Source organism: Austrofundulus limnaeus, unplaced genomic scaffold (assembly GCF_001266775.1).
Source record: "Austrofundulus limnaeus strain Quisiro unplaced genomic scaffold, Austrofundulus_limnaeus-1.0 Scaffold1181, whole genome shotgun sequence".
NCBI lineage: Eukaryota > Metazoa > Chordata > Actinopteri > Cyprinodontiformes > Rivulidae > Austrofundulus > Austrofundulus limnaeus.
Window position 1 is genome coordinate 1 of NW_013953583.1, and position 7,193 is coordinate 7,193.

The 7,193-nt window shown below is 42.1% G+C and overlaps 1 protein-coding gene across 1 annotated transcript in view; it reads left to right on the plus strand.

Moving 5' to 3' along the window:
• The first annotated feature begins 527 nt into the window (after positions 1-527).
• Positions 528-7,193, plus strand: part of LOC106534475 (myosin IXB) — a 61,936-nt gene continuing 55,270 nt past the window's right edge. Inside the window, exon 1 of the mRNA XM_014031123.1 lies at positions 528-995. The gene's annotated coding sequence lies outside the window, so the exon portion shown is untranslated. The remainder of the gene's footprint in view (positions 996-7,193) is intronic.

Genomic DNA, 7,193 nt, shown 5'->3' on the forward strand with positions numbered 1-7,193 from the left:
GCTAGCACCCTAATGCAGTCTGCAATCTTTAGCATTGTTACAAACATAAGGGAAATTTAGCATCAGCAAACCTGGATGTAGTCATCCTCCGACAAACAACAATGGCCGCTGCTAGCAACTGCTAGCCGCTACTAACACTGCTGAAGTAATATTTAAAATCTAAATTCAAAATGTGTTTATGAAATAACAATATGGATGGTACTAGTGGTCAAGCAGTTTGAAGTGCAGCTTGGACAACCACCATAACTGCAAGTTTAATGTGTTGTAGGGACGCTTTAGCTGTACTGAAGCGATAACTATTGTGTCAGGANTTATAATACTTGTAGTGAATTCGTCTCACTAGCACTTTAGTTCATTTTGTAGATGATGTTTTTCTGTGGGGACAACTCTCATGTTGCCACTTTGTGCCGTGCTGCTGTTCCACCGCTGCTCCTGCAGGGGGCGCTGCTGTGCAGCAGACGCCGCGGAGCAACAGGGCGCTTTCATTCAACCCGATCTGCTGCCTTTTTCCTCAACTTTTTGCTCTGACTGCTGCTGCTGTTATCTGGGCAAGGAGAAAGGAAGTAGCGACGGGCTAGCTGGTTAGCCAGTCAGAAACAACACAGGTCTGTAACAGACAAGACCTTTGACACATTAGTTTTGTTCTTAGAGGCGACTACCAGCCGTGCCGTTCACATAAGGATGCGATTTATTTTTATTTCGTTTTTCTCGCGGTGCGTATGTTTCGGTTTTTCCCCCACACCGGTTTCAAACCCTTCAAAATTAGGAGACTGAGCTTTGTCTGCCTGGGAATCCGCGGTTGCTGCTAGCTCCTTCGTTTTTGTCACGAGGGGATTTTTTTCATTTTTCATTTTTGTTTTGTTTTGTTGTTTCTGTCAAAAAAAGGAGAAAACAAAGAAACAAGGTGAAACGTGGTTCTGAATTTTGAATTTTTCACCAGTCGTGRCGTGTCGCCGAGGATTACAGCAGAACAATGAGACTGACTGCTGTGGAAGGTAGGTTACACTTAACAGAGCTTCTGCCTTAAACCTCACGAAGCTTGTAAAAAAAATGTTTTACCGTTTAAATGATATATATAATACAGTACCAGACACAGAGTTAAAACAGGAAGATATGAGGTAACCTCAGGCTGTCTGAATTTAACGAATTCGGACCAAACAGCAATTGTTTTGATTAGGATGAGTGGTTTTATTACCATGTTTGGCCCATGATTCCACCTTAGCAGTGTATTTCCAGCCTGTGTGAATGAGCTTCCGTTTTTATTATTTATTTATTTATTTTTAACAGCTGAATATTCCCAGCCGGCCCGGGGACACACATTCTACCCAAACACAGTGACAGGGGCCAGTTGTTTTTGTGTTTGAGGAAGCAGTAATATAGATCAATGAGCAGGACTCCCATTGACTTGTGTGCTTTCTGACAGAGATCCAGCCCCAGAGCTGAGGCAACAAAATGACCACTTAATCACGTTTTATGTTCTGTATGGGACACATTTTATAGCTGAATAACAGCAGCTCTGTAGAGAGCTAAGGTCAAGTTTTTTTTTAGTGTCAAGTGGGGTGTCATTTGTGTAGTTAATAATTCAGTTGTGTGATGTGTCACTTTATTCGCTCWCTTTTAGGTATAACATTATTAAGCCATAATAACAACAAACCCCAGCTTATGAATATCATTAAGTGTAGGTTTCCAGTTTTAAAATATCATCAGTGGCCTGACTGACGCACACTTACCAATCAAGCATTAGCACATTGTGTGTCAAACTCAAGGCCTGTGGGTAAAATCTGGCCCTTGTTAACATTTTATCTGGTCCCAAAGGTGATACTAGGGCTCATGATTTGGCTTTTTACACTGTGTGATTTATTGTTTCTSTTTTTGTCACTGTATTTAMTGCATTCTTCTCARGACAGCAGCTTTAAAACCAAGAAAATGAACTTGGTAATCTTTGACTGTGGTGTGGAAAGAGCAACAAAGAATTAACTTTAGTTATCTTTTTCTGTGTTCTCTTCCTTTTTTAAGTCTGATTTTTTACTGGGCATCTTCTTTTTTTTCATGATTTGCTGGATTTTGATGAAATGTATCTCTAAGAAATGATAAATGAAAAAGTTGTTAGTAGTGTGTAAGGTATTAAATAAATACTAATGTGTCTTTCTAAACTGAATCTTTTTCTTTATCGTTTTGGTTATGTATTTTATAAATGCTACATAAAACATAATTTGGGAAAAAGATCATTTGTATTCATAAGAATAACTTTTTATATAACATTTTAATAAGTATTGACAGAAACCGGCCCTTAGCTTGGACCAAGTTTTGTATTTTGTCCCCCTGGTGTAACTGAGTTTGACACCCCTGCATTAGCATATTCTTTTGTTTTGGTTGAACTCATACCTACTTAAGATGCTCCAAAAACTCTCAGGCAGCCTACGGAGTGGCTCACTGCCATCCATTGAAAGAAAAGGGCCATATGGCCCCCTGCTAATGGTTTGTGCTCCACAAGCCCCTCTACAGACCTGACAGTGCTCCGGGATAAGAAGGGGGAGGGGAAGGAATACCAGTTGCCATTCAGCCCAGCTTTGAGTTTAACTGTCCACACATCCGGACAGACTAAATGTGTAAAACTGTTGGAACAAAGATAAGTAGCCCATTTGTAGCTGTGTTTGTGACTAGGTATGGGCTGCATATTTTACAGGTGTACAGAGCCATTTTGTTTTATATGTGGGCGTTATTTCTTTATTGTAGTGCTTCAAAGTGGCTTTGAACCACATTAAAATGGAGATTTCTTGTTTCCTAATGTGACTCTAATCAAATGAACTTCTCCTGTAATATCAACCCACGTCTGCATTAGTTTATAAAACGTCAGGGTCACAGGTACAAAGTGATGGGCAAAAGAGGATCTCTTTATTGACAGTGAAGTTTCTTTTGAGCTGTTTGTTTTTAGTTTTATTTTTATTTTTTACAACTAAAGAGGGTTCTGTTTCAGTGAAAGAAACTGTCTGGAGGTTGGAGTAGATCTGTTAACAGCTCTGTCTGTGTATCTTATCTGAAATGTTTCAGGGTCAGTGTGTTCTGGTTGTTTTAGCATTACTGAGTAACTGTCGTTTCTCACGCCTCTTTTCTTTTTTCATACAAACTAGAGAAAACGTGTAGAAATTGGTGCTTTGATAAACTTGCCCATCTTTCAGCTTGTGACTAAAAAAAAACGTGAGGCTAGTTGACGTTCTCTTGTAGGAAAACTAAACAAAATAATGTAATTTAAATTAATTCATAATTTAGTACCRTGTTCTCGTGTGTCCATTTCTAAAGCTATTCTTGGATTTCTGCGTTCCCCTTTTTTTCTGTATTGCGTCAGGATTGGACAGTTTTAGGTCTCGGGCAGAATGAGGACAGGAACGGGCTGAGCTGTGGCAGCTCTGTGATTTCTAATGAGTCCCTTGGCTGCAGCTGGTGCACCTGCGTATGAAGCTACCTGTGGAATGACGCAGACATCCGCAGTCCCGTTGTCCAGCTTGATCAGTCGCATTAGGATATACAACACWTTTAGCTATRATCCCTCTTTTACTGACCTAATTCTCGAAGCGATGGACAGTTTTAGGTTGTTTCTACATAATGCAGGTGAGTGTCAGCAAATTTACGTGGACTGTGTGTTGACAAAACTGCTAATATTTTGGAGGCAGGTGTTGATTGATCTAAAAGGTTTTCAAATCTTGGCCTTTTGCTCCCAGTTTGATTTCAGCTTTACAAGGAAATGGAGCATCATTTACTCAGATAACTCGTGCACGAGTTAGATGACGTCTATTAATAACAACTGGTTGCCTTTAAATAATAAAAGTTAGTTAAATCTTTTAGAAAATCCCCACCTACATGAGGTACACGAAAGGCTCGTTGCGAAGGGTTTGGCAAGAACAGTCGGGCTTGTCGAGGCTTGTGTTCCTATTTACGTGTGTACACATCAGGAAAATGTCTCGACTGTTCTTTTAAATGCGCCTCCTGTAGATATTTAGGACTGGCTGAGCTAGTCCTGCCTCTTCCTGAAAAAGCTTTTGAAATTTGGACCCAGCATTAAAACTCTGCCACTCAGCTTCATCCCCATATCTCCTCTGGAGACATTACAGGTCATTTAAGAGTGTTATTGACAAATTTAGAGTGTTCCCTTTATTATTGCCTTTTAACTTTGTATAAAAAGTTTGATATGGACTTTATAAATGGGAATGAGTGGAAAGAAGGAGGTCAGAAAGAAGAAATAGGACACCGGTATGTGTGTACTTTTGTGTTTAACTATGTCTACTGTTACGAAATTCGCTCCTTACAACTTAAGTTTTCCACAGTCGTGCAAAAACTCATGAAAGACACATTAAACCTATTTATGGCAGCTTGTTTACAGTGAATTTWTGTGGCATTTAAGTTAATATCTACGTTTTATCTTCACTTTTTTGGCTGTTAACCCTCAGCTTTGGTTTTTATTTCAGGGCTTTCTGCTCTTCGGCTGTTCGTTCTGAAGGAAGAYAGAGTTTGTGTTTGTCAGAAAAGAGCAGTGAACCCATTATGGTACCAGACCAAAAAAAAAAGTACAATCGTGACAACGCATAAAAGCTGTTCCATAATAGATTGTGACGCATGATTTGGATTTCTGATTATGATCCCTTCGGGTCAAAAAACACACATGGTMTTCTGCTGAACAAAGAAAGAAAACCTTCCTCCCTTCGCCTGGTGGAAGGGACTGATTCAAACCAACTAGCTGACTCTTTGTCCTCACTGCAGTCTCTGATCCTGTCCCTTGACTCTGGATCCATAAAGAGGGCACGCCCTCGGGCTGTGTTTGCTGTTGCTCTGCACCATAGTGAAAAATTTAATCACCAGGCCAATAGCTAATGAGCTGGAGCTACATCCTCTTTACTGAGTCTGTTGTCTACCCATCTTCACTTAAACCTCAGCCTCTTTCTGCTCGTCTGATAATCTGCAGCTTCAATTAACTGAAATTAATGTTTCAGAGAATTTAACCATTATTGAAAGCGTGAGCTTCGTGAAAAACACGAATTCCTCCGTTARGATTATAGATCAGTTGTGCTCCATGCGTGACAGCCTTCTAATGCTGCGTTCACACCGAACGCGATTTCAGCTTCAAAATCGCAGCCAACGCTGAAGTTGGTCGCTCGTGCACTTTGAGGTCAGACGCAGGTCAGCTCTTGAAGCGCTGCACGGCAAGAGCCTCCCCGCCCCTCCCTCCTCTGTCGGGCTCTGTTTAATGTCGGACGAGGAAGTGGCTTTGCTTTATTTACAGAGAGCAAAGCATGTCACGTTCATCAGATAATTAATTCATAATTAATTCACCAGATAATTCAGAGTAGAGGCTCACAACTCGCTTTCAGGACTATTTTTGTCCCGAGTCCAGTCTGATGAGTCGCTGCCACGCATTGGTGCGGATATCTCTGTCAGGACAACGACTGCAGGCACTCGATTTCAGCTAAAGAGCTCCTCTCCATCTGTTTCAGGTTAGTGGACATCATTCAGTAAACTGTCCAGTCGGGAAATATGTCGCTACGTCACACAGTGGAGTCTCTCTGATTGGTTGATGAGGCGCATGGAGCTGCAAAAGTTCAGATTTTCTAACTTCAGCGATCTGCGCCTCAGCGTGTCGAACGCTCAAATCGTTCAAATCGCGCTGCTCTAATCGCGCTTGAGGCGCCGCAGCACTTCCCGARGTTGCTTGAAGCGCGTCCACCATAGACTTTGCATGTAAACCTGAGGCTCCTGATGCTGAAATCGCGTTTGGTGTGAACGCACCATAATAAGCAGGGAACACATTTCAATAACTTCCTTCTTCTGTGGCTTCTCTCATTAGATCATCTCTCAGTAGTTCTCCAAACATTTAAAGCTGCAAGTAAATTTGTGTTTTTTTGAACGTATTGCTAATTTTTTTAAATTTTTTGTCTAATTTAAAGGAGACAGACCATTCCTTACTCATTTCAAAATGACGTGAGATGAAGAGGAAACTTGGCCGTAGTAAAGCCGTGGAGGTGATGAAAACTTTCCCATTCTGTGTGCCAGGGCAGAAGCAAAGCCAGTGTGTTACAGATGGCACAGACCAGTTATAACCAAGGTTTCCCAGAATTACTCACAAAACTTTCTTGGTTTGGTGATGGAGAATTGTTTTGTTTATGTGGCAACAGCAAAGAGCCCAGGGTACCTGAACTCAGTGATGTAAAGTTTATCATGTCAGTGTAACAGTACGGAGCACATAATTGGACTGTTGAGGTTTAGCCTCTGAGTCTGTATGTGGTGACTGCAGCTTTATCTGACCYTTGGATACCGTAAAGGCTGTGAAGAGTGACAGGAGAAGTGAAAGTGCAGAAGAGTGAGGGGAGGCACGGAGAGGGGGAAAGAGCTGGAAAGAAAGGCACAAGATGAAGATGGAGCACAAAGTGTAGATCTTGGCTATGTGCTCGCTGTTGGAGGAGCGCCGCTCTGTTCTCTTTGTTTTTGCTCTATTTTTACTGTGCAGTCTGAGTCTGGTCGCTGACGATGACTCCATTTGTAAGTTAGATTTCGCTCGACAGAAATCCTTCAGGATGTCTGGACTAGGTAGTTCAGAGGGAGTGTGAAGAGACGAAGTATGACCAGTTGAAGAGACGAAGGTTGGCGAGGCAAATTTGGTCTTGTTTTATTATTCAAAGTGAATTTTTATGGGCGTTAAAAAGAAGCTTTTTGCTCTATCCTCTATTACATCATCCTCTATTAAACAAACATGCTCACATCACACCTGTTTTGGCTTCTCTTCACTGGTTCCCAGTTCATTTTAGAATTCATTTTAAAATTCTGGTTTTAACTTTTAGAACTTTTGGAGCTCGTGTGCGAGGCTGAGAGGTTTCGGCTAGAAATAGTCGGCCTCACCTCGACACATGGCTCTGGTTCTGGAACCAGTCTCCTTGAGAGGGGCTGGACGTACTTCCACTCTGGAGTTGCCTGCGGTGAGAGGCGCCGGGCAGGAGTGGGCATACTTGTTGCCCCCCACCTTGGCGCCTGTGCGTTGGGGCTTACCCCGGTGAACGAGAGGGTAGCCTCTCTCCGCCTACGGGTGGAGGGACGGGTTCTGACTGTTGTCTGCGCTTATGGGCCGAACAACATTTCATATTACCCACCCTTCTTGGAGTCCTTAGAGGGTGTACTGGAGGGTGCCCCTCCTGGGGACTCCCTTGTTC